Source organism: Sus scrofa, chromosome 13 (genome assembly GCF_054392235.1).
Source record: "Sus scrofa isolate SSC_HxYL_T2T_F1_AM1 chromosome 13, Sscrofa_HxYL_maternal_Yorkshire_Landrace_v2.0, whole genome shotgun sequence".
NCBI classification, from domain to species: domain Eukaryota; kingdom Metazoa; phylum Chordata; class Mammalia; order Artiodactyla; family Suidae; genus Sus; species Sus scrofa.
In genome coordinates this window covers 100,668,019-100,682,069 of record NC_139395.1, presented here as the reverse complement: position 1 = coordinate 100,682,069, position 14,051 = coordinate 100,668,019, and positions in this window count along the sequence as shown.

Here is a 14,051-nt window from a genome sequence, read left to right as displayed (position 1 = left end):
GTTTTTTTCACAGCATGTTAGATTCTTGGTCTTTTTATTCTAAAACTTCTATTGCTTTGTCTTCTTTTATTTCAAGTCATTTTAATTTATAAAAAGTCTTTCTTAAATATTAAATTTTTGGGGGGGGGGGCTGCCCCTGTGGCATGTGGGAGTTCCTGGGTCAGTGATCAAATGCACACCATAGCAGCAACCAGAGCCACAGCAGTGACAATGCCAGATCCTTAACATGTTGAGCCAGAAGGGAACTCCACTTCTGAATATTTTTAAATGGAAAAAGTAACAAATATGATCTTCTTTAAAAATTTTTAAATAGAAAAAATAAAGCTAAAGATTCATTTGGCTACTGTATCCACCATTAGTTAACTTCAGTTTACTACCTTAACCCCCACTATCTCTGCAAACTGGTGTTTTTAATTTATAGTTCCTTCTACACTTTTCTCTATGTATCTCTAGCAAGTATGGAATAGCATTTGATGGAAATATTTTTCTTATATAAAGTTTATTATAATGTACATATATTTGTCAATTATTTCTTCCTGTCAAATTGTGTTTTAGGAAACCATACCAGCATATAAAGATGTGACAAATTACTAATATTTCTTAAATTGGGCTATATTCTACATACTGAAGAGGGCGTAGATGTAATGTATAAAGCTCAGAAAATTCATAATCACCTCAAATCAAGATATACAACATTTTCATCATGCTGGAGGTCCCCCGTTTTATTCCTCCTAGTATACATCCCTCTCATATAAAGGCAGCTATATTCTGACTTCTGTCATCATAGATCAGTTTTGTCTTTTTTGATCATAACATAAATGGCAACATAGAGTGTGTAGTCTTTTGTGTTTGGATTCTTTCAACAATCAGTTTTAATCTGAGATTCACTTTGTGATTTCAAAACAATGATTTATTGAACAATAGCTAAGAAGAGAAATATTAGCAAATGTAAATAAAGAGAGATAGCAAGAGCTCAGTATTCTTAGTGAGAACAACCTAAAATAACTGATTCACTTTTTTAAATCACTGTTTGCATACTAAATTATATGAATATAGTATAATTTATTTATACGTTCTATGATTAATGGATATTTGGTTTATATCTAATTTTGCGTACTTGTATTATATCTTCTGAGAACACTGTTCTCTGTGTCTTTCTATTATGTCCCTAGGAGTAAAGTTGATAGGTCATAACATAGAGCTATGTTTAGCTTTTGTGGGTAGTACCTAATAATTTTCAAAACATTTGTACCAACTTTAAAATATCAATTTATTAAATTTTCCCTTTTTTACACAGTCTCACCAATTCCTGATATTTATTTGTTTTTATTGTTGTCATTGATGTGTACTGGTGTGCCAATAAGGTTATAATCTACATTTCCCTGATGAGTAATAATGTCAAGCATTATTATTATTTTTCCCTTCAAAGGCTCACTGACCATTAGTCTATCCTCTTAGCACTTATTCAAGTATTTCACTCCATTTTCAAAAAGACTTTTAAGTTATTTCTCTAATTGATTCATAGAATATTCTGTTATGATTATATAACAAGATAAATGTATCATAAAAGGTATCTTAAATATCTTCTCCCAATCTATAACTTAACTTTTTATTTTAATATCATCTTTCAATGAACAGAAGTTTTTCATTTTAATTAGATTCATTTAATTAATAATTTTTTTTTTCATGCTTAATACTTTTTAGATAAAATTTAGTGCTTTGTGGAGTTCCCTTCGTGGTTCAGTGGTTAACGAATCCGACTAGAAACCATGAGGTTGCGGGTTCGATCCCTGGCCTTGCTCAGTGGGTTAAGGATCCAGCGTTGCCATGAGCTGTGGTGTAAGTTACAGACGTGTCTGGGATCCTGCATTGCTGTGGCTCTGATGATAGCTATTCTGACTGGTGTGAGGTGATACCTCATTGTGGTTTTGATTTATATTTCTTTAATTATTAATGATGTTGAACATTTTTTTATGGCTACAGCTCTGATTTGACCCCTAGCCTGGGAACCACCATACGCCACGGAAGCAGCCCAAGAAATGGCAAAAAAAAAAAAAAAATTTAGTGCTTTGTGTTTCTTCTAAAGGCATTATTTGTTAAATTTCTTACTATAAGATCTATGATAAATTTTTATTTATATATGTGTTTGTAATTTAACCTTAGTGATCGTGGCTCATATTTTTCTATATGTTTATCTATTTGATTTCATAGTTGTCTCTTTGTTATAAATTAGATTATCGAATACATGCATGAGTTTGTTTCACAAGTCTATTCTGTTTGTCTTGTACATATGTCTGGATTTTTGGGTTTTTTTTTTTTTTTGTCTTTTAAGGGCCACACTGGCGACATATGGAGGTTCCCAGGCTAGGGGTCGAATGGGAGCTACAGCTGCTGGCCTACACCACAGCCACAACACCACCAGATCCGACTCGCTTTTGCGACCTACACCACAGGTCATGGCAACGCAGGATCCTTAACTCACTGAGCGAGGCCAGGGATCTAACCTGCCTCTTCATGGATGCCAGCCATCTTCATTTCTGCTGAGCCGCAATGGGAACTCTCATATGCCTGTATTTATAGCAATACCATTGTAAGTTCATTCCTGGAATTTTTAAATAGGTTTGATATATTTTAGTATAAATTTACATTGTTAATTTCTGAAGATTGTTTGACTATTCTAGATCACTATATATCTATACAAATTTTAAAATCTCATTGGCAATTTTCCAGGAAACACATCTATTAGAGTTTGACTAGCATGGCACTGAAGTTGTATTTTGATTTTGAGAAAATGAACTTGTTGATAAATCTGCCTTTAAAGCTTTCAATATAGTGTATTTCTTTACTAATTCTAACTATGTCTTATTGGTATTTTCTAGTTTTAAATGAAAAGATCTTGCACGTATTTCAATAGATTTATTATTAGGTATATGATATTTCTTGACGCTATTATAAAGGCTATTTAAAAGAATTATATTCCTAATATTTGTTTCTAGTATATAGAGATTTTTTTAAAAACATTGTATATTGATTCAGTATCCAGCATTTGCTAATTCACTTATTTTTAATAGCTTTTATTTTGAATCTCCCAACTACACAATCATGCCCCCTGTAGATTAGGAGGTTTACTTCTTCATTTCTAACTCTCATACGTTATTATGAGTCTCCACGATGAAATAACCTTTATCAAAATGAAATGTCCTACAGTTCCCCTTGTGTCTCAGTAATAACAAACCCTACTAGTATCCATGAGGATATGGATTTAATCCTGGCCTTGCTCAGTGGCTTAAGGATCCAGCATTGTTGTGAGCTGTGGTAGAAGTTGCAGTCATGGCTTGGAACCCACATTGCTGTGGCTGTGGTGAAGGCCGGCAGCTGCAGCTCCGATTTGACCGCTAGCCTGCGAGATTCCATATGCCATGGGTAGCATCCTAAATAAGACAAAAAAGAAAAAAAAAAAAAAGAAGAAGAAAAAGAAAAAAGAAGAAGAAAGAAATTTTCCTGTTTTCTGTCAATAATACTTGGCCAAAGTCCCGTTTCACCTAATATTAACACAGTGGTACAGCATTTTTGTAGGTTAGTATTTCATGGTCCATCTTTTCTAACCCTTTGCTTTCGATTTATCCATGTCGTTATTTAGAATACTTTTCTTATACATAGCAAATATTTGTTAATCATATGAATCCAGTCTGTTAACAATCCTTTAACTGCTGTGTTTAATTCTTTTACATTCAAGGTAGTTGCTGATAGCTTTACACAAGTTTCTCTGTTTATTATGTTGGTCTTTATCATTTACCTGTTAATACATGGTCCATCCATATTTATGAAAGTCCTATAAGAACTCTGCATATATGTCTGGGATAGTTTTATTTATTTATTTATTTATTTATTTAATATTCTGGCCACACTTGCAGCATGTGGAAGTCTCTGGGTCAGAGACTGAACTTGTGCTATAGCAGTGATTTTGTTGGGTCCTTAACTGCTAGGCCACCAGGGAACTGCCTGTCTGGGACAATTAAACTAGAGGTGATGACAAGAGCACTAACCCATAGCCCGAGGGTTACAAAATACCAAAATGCAAATGGCTTTACACTGAGACACCAAGCCCACTATCATCTGTCCTAGTTAAACTCACACTGTGTGTTCAATTTTTGAAGAAAGAACTTGTCATTTTCTATTTTGTTCTGTGGATAAATATCTTTACATAAACTATCTTCCTTAAGAGAGTGGTAGAGAAGGGGGAGGATATCAACAGTCTTAAATATAAACTTTCAAACAATACCACAAATCTCTGCCACTATTTTCACTCTTGTCTTCTCTAATGACCTAAGTATTCCAATGTAGGGCTTTCCTAGGTAGGAGATTTGAATGTAAGATCAAGAATATATATGGCTTTTTCCAGGCTTATTCATTTATCAGGCCTATGATTGATGAATATCTTCTGTTTGATGTGTATGTTTTATTTAAATGACAAGGTACATAGTTATTTGACAGTCAAATATATTCATTCCTACAGAAAATATTTATTGAGTGCCTTCAATGAGCCAGTTATTGAAGAGACTGAAGGCACTGAAGAGAAAATAATAAACACTCTTTGACTTTTCCAACTTACATTAAAAAGGAGGATATAGATAATAACTTATTAAACAAATACATACTTGAAAATTTAATAATTTTATATAAGAAAACATGAGGATGTGTAATGGGTACAATGAAGAAAAGTAAAGCTGGTTGCAATGGGAGGTCTATTTTTGATACAATAATCAAAGAAGGTATCTCGAGGAAATTAATTGCTGAATACTGACCAAAATGAAATTGAGACATAAGAAATCTTAAATTCCTACGGATTTAGCAATTTTATCACTCCATAAGCCATCATTCATTCGAAGACCAAGGGCACTGGAGATACATCAAGAGTTTTCTTGAAAGAGGCTTGTTTCTGTAAATAATAGTGCTTCTTAATGACATCCTAGAATAAATCTTTCAAACCAACTCTAATATTTAAAGTTACATTTTTAAAATATTCAGTTCAAATAATTTAGGTAATTTTAGATGTGCTTAAGAAAACTTAAATGTGTAATTAATGTAACAGATCGGTCACTCAATTTCCATATTTAATATTTATAAATTAGAAATCTTAGTGGACTTAATGTTCACTTCTTTACAAATTTTTAATAATTGTTTCCATGGATATTTTAGATATTCTTATCACACTTCAGTGTAATTTATTTAATTTGGAGATATTATAAGAAATATTATTTGATTCATTAATAATTAAATGAGGAAAATAATACCTGAGATACATAACTGTAGAAAATATTTTATAAAGTGATCAATTTTTGTATTATTTTAAAAACCAGTAGTTTGTAACACGGTTGCTGCAAAAAAGGAGGATTTTATTATAGTCCAAATAAGTCTGACAGCAGTTTGATGTGTTTTTTAAGTTGTCATATTCTTGAAGAAAACAATATTTAAAAACTATTTCCATATTTCACTCATTCAGCAGAATTTGTTATTATTGCATATTTCATAGGCTGTCTCATAGGTCATCTTAGTCTTTAGTATTTGTTTTAATATTCTTGTCTATTTTGAATTTCGGAACCTTTGGAGACAATCCTTCCATTTCATAGCATGTATCATATTGTGTCAAATTTTAAAACTCATCATGGTCTAGTAAAATGTTAATAAAATGTATTTTTTATAATTATGTAAAATTCATTGGGACTATTCCATCTGACATTAAGCTTATTGTTTTGGGGAAAAGGGGTTATGTATTTGCAGATGCATGTATAATACACCAACATTTGTTTTCTAAAATTAAAATAGTTAAGGAAAGTTCATGTCTATCACTTCCTGGTCTAGAAGTAATTAGTTGGAATAAACAATGAAAACAGTATCAGTTCTACTTTTTTTTTAAAGGAATAAATCATTATTAATTCGCCTTTTTCTGAGATCCCTCCTTAATAATAGAGTGCTTCAGAATTCACTTTTATAAGTGAATGAGTTTACATGTTAAAAATAATTCATATAGTATATCATGGAGATTCTTTCACAGAAATTAAAACAAAATAAAACATTAACTCATTGACTTTGAAGGTTAATAGGAAGAGGAGAGAACACAAAATATTTTATAGGAGTAACAAGGTAGAATTTATAGATGTTAGAGGGAAATTAACGGTAAAGTGAAGGAATCAAAATTCATTGTCATAAAGGTGATGAGGGTCTTTTTAAAGCCATTGTAGGTTTCTTTATGGGTGATATATGTTGCAAAGGAAAACAGTTTTGTGCTTGATTTATAATGGAACTAATCATTCATTGGACCTGAGAGGAGATTTAATAAAAAATAAAAAAGTATGAGAGATATAACAGTGAAAACAAATGTAAGAGAATAACTCATAAGTTTTCATATCTATATTCTAAAAAAAAAAAACCTGCATCATTTAAAACCCCTGAAATGGAAAGCTAGTGTACACATACATAATAAAACTCTCTTAAGACAAATTTTATGGTGTATAGAGCAATAAGGTTTTTTTTTCTTTTTCTTTTTTTCTTTCTTTTTGTTTTTTTTTTGCTTTTTAGGGCTGCACTTGCGGCATATGGAGGGTCCCAAGCTAGGGGTCAAATCAGAGCTACAGCTTCCGGCCCATACCACAGCCACAGCAGCACAGGATCCAAGCTATGTCTGCGAGCTACATCACAGCTCGCAGCAACGCCAGATCCTTAACCCACTGAGAGAGGCCAGGGATTGAATCTGTGTCCTCATGGATACCGGTCGGACTTGTTAACACCGAGGCGTGACAGGAAATCCTAGAGTCATAAAGGTTTTAAAGACATCATCAATAGGTATATTTAGTCACACTACTGGTTACTCTACAACTAATTATGAAAGTTATTGAGCAAAGCTCAGGTAAGGCAAAAATTCTGTGGATGTTCAAATTGCTATTTCCTCATTTTAGACCCTTTTGTGTGAGATGACATCAGAAACTAATAGACTTGAAATGAATGAGTCGCAATTTAAAAAACTTGACTCTCAGTATTTAATAACATGGTCAAAAAATTAAATGCATACGTTCTGCTCAGAATTAAAATGAATTAACTAAAAACAAGATGCTATCAAGAGTTATTAAGTGAATATCAATATTTAAGTACATAAGTGGGTGTAAGACAATAATTAATTTCAAAACTAAGGGTAATGAATCTGGAGAATATTAAATTATGGATATACATAGTTGTGAGATATCATTTGAAGAATTAGCAAAACTGAAATATGTAACACATTTCTAGAAACAGTGACATGCACCCCGGATATACTGCATGCATCCATTTCTACTTTAATATGAAGCCAGAGTAGGATAAACATACATTGTTCTTTCCTTTGGCTAAAATTACCCCTCTTCTTTTGGGAAATTGCTCTTTTCCCTCCAGTCGTTGATCACTGGAATGGAACTTTAAACAAGCAGGTGGAAGTGGGAGAGGTGGCAATAACTGGAAAGTTTGGGGTGGGAGAAGGCAGAGATAGTCCCTTTCAGTAATTCTAGATTAATCTTGAAAAGTGCTGCCCAGGATTTCCCATCGTGGCACAGCGGAAATGAAACTGACTAGGGTCCATGAGGATGCAGGTTCAATTGCTGGCCTCACTCAGTGGGTTAAGGGACCAGTGTTGCCATGAACTGTGATGTAGGTTACAGACATGGCTTAGATATGGCATTGCTTTTGCTGTGTGGTAGGCCAGCAGCTATAGCTCCAATTTGACCCCTAGCCTGGGAACCTCCAAATGCCATGGGTGTGGCCCTAAAAAATCAAGGGCAGAGAAGAAAAGGAAAAAGAAAAGTGCTGCCCACTGCAATCTCTTCCAAGTGGGACAGCACATCTGCAGTGTAAGAAAATGAATATGACGACATTAGAGAATTTGATATGGGTTGGGAGAAGAAAAAGAAGGTCTGATGGGTTTTAACTTTATTTTCTCATCCTGAAAACTACTCTTACTTGCTCTCTTCATTAGAGCAAATACTTCTCTTTTGGCTTAAAGTACTTTAAAGTGAGATTCTGATATTTGCTAAAGAAAGAGTTCAAATAGTGACCAAAAATGTTAGGAACATATACTTATTTTCATGACAAATAAGGCTACTTCTTTGCTAGTTAACCCTTTTCTTTGAAATATTTTCTGATAATGTTAATTTTGTGGTTTCATGGATGCTAGAAACATATATGATGTCTTCAGTTTCAATGGATGGAGCCAAATATCCAAAAATTAAAAAAAGTATTCATGGAGTTCCCTGGTGGTTTGGCACATTAAGGATATGGCATTGTCATCACTGTGGCTCAGGTCACTACTCTGGCCTGGGTTTGATCTCTGGCCCAGGAAATTCCACATGCTGTGGTTATGGCCAAAAAAAAAAAAAAAAAAAAAAAAAAAAGAGAGAGAGAGAAAGAGAGATTATTCCTACAAGCAGTGTGTATTATGAGATACAGTGTAAGTTATCCTCCTCAATAACTTTGATGTCTTGAGAGACAGAATTTCAGAGCTCAGATATGATTTCTGAGAAAATGTTTAGTGATGAATAAACAAGCTGAAGTGTTCATGACAAATCTATAAATCAATACTTGTTTTAGATCAAAACAATGAACTATTTTTATATATTTATGTTCATAAAGATACTATTGCATCTAAGAAGATTTATATTACTTATTTAAATACCTTGCAGATAGTCATTGAGAACCTCCTATGTTTCCATGACAATCCAAAGCACTGGAGATAGGTCAATAAGATACGCTAGTTTTCTTTGATGAACTCCGAGTTGATAGGCAGAGAAGGAAACATAAAGAGATAAATATTATATAATATCATAATTTTCCCAGTAAAAATATAAATTGACTTATCTAAGAGAGGAAAGATAGAGAGACCACATCTATGAATTTCTGCATAAACCTAGCAGGCTATATAAGTCCAGAAGCTAAATGGAATGGTAAATATGTCACTGGCCCCTTTGATTTACCAGGGCTTACACATATTCTCCACGTTTTTACATCAATTTCCTACTCATCCACACTTTGAATTTAAAAATCATGGTCTATAGATTCAGAAGCAAATGGGTTTGAAGGTCAGCTTTATCAGTTATTATTATTAAAGTTACCTAACTTTTCTAAGACACATTTTTGCCAAATAGCTACCACAGATAGAAGACACCTTACCAGGAAGCTATAGAAGATTAAGCTTCAAAGCCTCTCTCTTGCATGAGATCCTTCCTGTATACAAAATGAAAAAACAAGTGCAAAATGCATGGCCACACAAATGTTTTAACTTCATGTCCCACAAAACAAGGATCCTAGGGTTAAAATATAATCATTAAATATAATAATTGTATTTATTCTGAGAATTAAATAGAAGATATATGAAAAGGGGCTAGTATAGAACTTGATGAAAAATAAGTAGTTAACATTGACATATTCTCCCCTCTGTTTCAGTGTGTATCTGCTCCTTGGTCGTTATAAATATCTATCAATAGGATAATAAAAAATGAGATAAATGTTTTCCAAAGCTGTCTAGGCAAACAATTTAAATTAACTAATCTTAATTTTTAAGATTCTTTCCCTCACAGAGAGATAATTTGACTCATTCTTCTGAACTTGTATGAAATATGCTCTATAACAAATATTTAGCTTGTTGCTCAGAATCTTGGAAAACATTCTTAACACTCACTCTCTTGCTCACTATTACTCTCATGTTAGTTGTAAATTGTCTTCCAAATACATTTTTCCTGTGTTTATGAAGTATTCAGCTGTCTTAGAATATGTTACACTTAAATTGTGGTGTGACATAACAAATAATGCTCATAAAATTTCAGGTGGTTTGCAATTTTATGCATCTGATACACATGCTTCTAAAACACAAAAAGACATGCTCAGCAAATGTAATGCTTTCAAACTAGAATTATGATAGCATTTCTTACATGCATTTCTGAACAGAAAAATTATGCCATCCCTTGAATCTTTAATATTAATTCAAACACTGTTTCTGTCATGTTTTGTATTTACATTTTTCAGATCTCTACAACATTCATGTGCTAAATTGGAACAGTGTCTCTGCTTTTAATCTGCACCCTGGGAAGGAACAGCCACACATAACTAAGTTTTAATGCTTAAGTCTGCATTCTCTATCTTATAACTTCTGCTACTTTTCCCAGATTTCTTCTATGTTACTTGGTTTCCTGCAAGTTCTACCAATTAACTGCAATTTTGATTCTAATCTGGAGAGAAATCAGAAACTATTATAATTAAGTTTACTGGAAATTTATCAAAGGCAAATATGTACAAAGATCACAACTTATCATTCAGGAAGTGGAACCCTTGAATATGTCAAATTGAGAATTTATAAGGACTAGTTTGCTGATATTGATTTTGGTTGCTGGTATTTGATCGATTTAAGGTTAGAATTGGAGAAGGGTGTTACTTAAGAGATGAAATGCAAATGCTGAGTCAGATGAAGCAATTGGATGAAACCTTAGGCTGCTCCTTTGGAGAGATGATGAGAATGTTCTTAGATCATTCTGTTGTAAAACTAATTAAATGTGCATCAAAGCTGTTTCTGCTTCATATTCTTAGCACACAGACTATATTCCAGCCCCCTACATGGATACTCATGGTTATTTTACTGGGTTCTTTCCAATGGAAAGATGGGCATCACTTCACATGTCCCACATGTGATTCTCCATCTTCTTTCCTTTATGCTAGCTGAAAGACTGGTGCTCAAGAAAAGCCAAGAAGTTATTTTATATTGTATATGGCACAGACTCTATCGGCCTGAGACCCCAAATAACTCAGAGCATAATCCTCTGACTGCTCATTACTGAAACTTCAGCTTGGAATCTCTGTGAACTAATTATGTGAGTTAGCACTAAAGTCACTTATTGACAGCCACTTACTTTGGTAATTATTTGTTACAGCAACCCAAAGGATGCTTGTATACACAGTTTAGTTTGTTTCATTATGTCTTCAATTATTTTAAATGCTGGGCCACAGAACCTCAGCATAAACTGAAATTCTAGCACTATTATAAACTTCCTGTCCTGTGTTTAAGAATTAGTAATACTCATTGTTCCGAGGAGATGGGATTAAGATGGCAGAATAGAAGGACTGGAGCTCAACTTCTCCCCTAAAAACAACAAAATTCACAACTAAAGATTGAGCAATCTCCACCCAAATGGACAAGAAAACTTAAAAAAGATATCCTACTCCAAAAGAAAAAGAGGAGGACACATCAAGAGGTAGGAGGGGTGATTTCATGATATAAACAACCCCATACCTCCTGGGTGGGAAGCTCCACAGACTGGAAACTAACTGGTTCACAGATACTCACCTACAGGAGTGAGAGTTCTGAGCCCCACATCAAACCCTCACATGCTGGGATCTGTCACTGGGAGAAAGAGCCCCTGGAGCATCTGGCATTGAAGGCCAGCAGGGCTTGTGCGCAGGAGCTCCACAGGACTGGGGGAAACAGAGACCCTATTCCTAAAAGGCCCACACAGACTTTCACGTGAACTGGGTCCCAGGGCAAAGCAAAGTTTCCATGGGAATCTGCATCAAACTTGACTGCAGTTCTTGGAGGACATCCTGGGAAACAGGGGTGAATGTGGCTTGTTGTGAGGGAAGGACATTGAAGGCAAAGCTCTCAGGAATATTCAGCAGTTGCCTTTCTCTGGAGGTGGCCATTTTGGGAAAATCTGGCCCCACCCATCAGTCAGCACTGAGAAGCCCCAGGGAAAACAACAATCAAGGTGGGATCACAGCCCCACCCCTCAGTAAAAAGGCTACCTAAAGACCCCTCAGGCACACAGAGACTAAGCCCCACCCACCAGAGGGATTAGAATCCACTCCACCTACCAGGGAGTAGGCATCAGCCCCTCCCATCAGGAAGCCTACAGAAAGCCCCCCATACCGACTTCAGCCGCAGGGGGGCAGATATCAAAAGTAAGAGAGGCTACAACTCTATTATCTGTAAAAAGGTCACCACACCAAAAACCTATAAAAATGAAAAGACAGAGAACTATAACTCAGATGAGGGAGAAAGAAAAAAACCCAGAAAAACACTTAAGCCATGAGGAGATTCTCAGCCTCCAGGAAAAAGACTTTAGACTGTTGATGCTGAAGATGATGGAAGACAATGGAAATAAACTGGAGGCAAAGATGGATAACTTACAGGAAACACTGACCAAAGAGATACAAGATATAAAACTTAAACAAGAAGAGATGCAAAATACAATAACGGAAATAAAAAAATCACTAGAAGCAGCTAATAGCAGAATACAGGAGGCAGAAGAACGAATAATCGAGGTGGAGGACAGAGTAGTGGAAATTACGGATGCAGAACAGAAAAGAGAAAAAAGATGGAAAAGAAATGAAGAGAGTCTCAGAGAACTCTGGGACAATGTGCAATGCACCAACATCCATATTATAGGGGTGCCAGAAGAAGAAGAGAGAGGGAAGGGGACAGAAAAAAATATTCCAAGAGATAATAGCTGAAAACTTCCCTAACACGGGGAGGGAATCAATCATTCAGACCCAGGAAGCACTACAAATGCCATATAAAATAAACCCAAGGAGGAACACCCCAAGAAACATACTAATCAAACTAACCAAAATTAAAGACAAAGAGAAAATCTTGAAAGCAGCTAGGGAAAAGAAACAAATAACATACAAGGGAGCCTCAATAACGTTATCAGCAGATTTTTCAACAGAAACTCTGCAGGCCAGAAGGGAGTCGCATGATATATTAATGTGATGAAAGGAAAAAACTTCCAACCAAGATTACTTTACCCAGCAAGTGTCTTGTTCACATTTGAAGGAGAAATCAAAACCTCCACAGATAAGCAAAAGCTGAGAGAATTTAGCAACACTAAACCAGCCTTACAACAAATACTAAAGGAACTTCTCTAGGCAGAAAAGAATAAGAGAAGAAGGAAAGAAAAAAGAGTAACAAAAACAAATCCAAAGCAGCTAATAAAATGGCAATAAGAACACACATATCAATAATTACCTCAAATGTTAATGGACTAAATGCCCCCACCAAAAGACATAGACAGGCTGAATAGATAGAAAAACAAAACCCATATATATGCTGTCTTCAAGAGACCCACTTCACTTCTAGGGACACATACAAATTGAAAGTGAGAAGATGGAAGAAAATATTTCATGCAAACAGGGATCAAAAGAAAGCTGGAGTAGCAATACTCATATCAGAAAAAATAGACCTTGTAATGAAGAATATTTTAAGGGACAAAGAAGGACATTACATAATGATCAAAGGATCAATCCAAGAAGAAGATATAACAATTTTAAATAACTACGCACCCAACACAGGTTCACTACAATATAAAAGACAACTGGTAACAACCTTAAAGGAGAAATCGACAACAACACAAAAACAGTGGGAGACTTTAACACCCCACTTACAGCAATGGACAGATCATCCAGACAGAAAATCAATAAGGAAACACAGGCCCTGAATAAAGCATTAGATCAGATGGACTTAATAGATATTTATAGGACATTCCATCCAAAAACAACAGAATACACATTCTTCTCAAGTGCACATGGAACATTCTCTAAGATTGATCACATTCTGGGCCACAAATCCAACCTTGGTAACTTTAAGAAAATTGAAATCACATCAAGCATCTTTTCCGACTACAACGCTCTACGACTTGAAATCAACAACAAGGAAAAAAACTGCAAAAAACACAAACACGTGGAGACTAAACAACATGCTACTAAACAACCAATGGATCATTGAAGAAATCAAAGAGGAAATTAAAAAATACCTAGAAGCAAATGACAACAAAGAGACGACAATCCAAAACCTATGGGATGCAGCAAAAGTCATTCTAAAAGGAAAGTTTATAGCAATTCAAGCCCACATCAGGAAACAAGAAAAAGCTCAAAGAAACAACCTAACTTTACATCTAAAGCAGCTCAAGAGAGAAGAACAGACAAGACCTAAAGTTAGTAGAAGGAAAGAAATCATAAAGATCAGAGCAGAAATCAATGAAATAGAA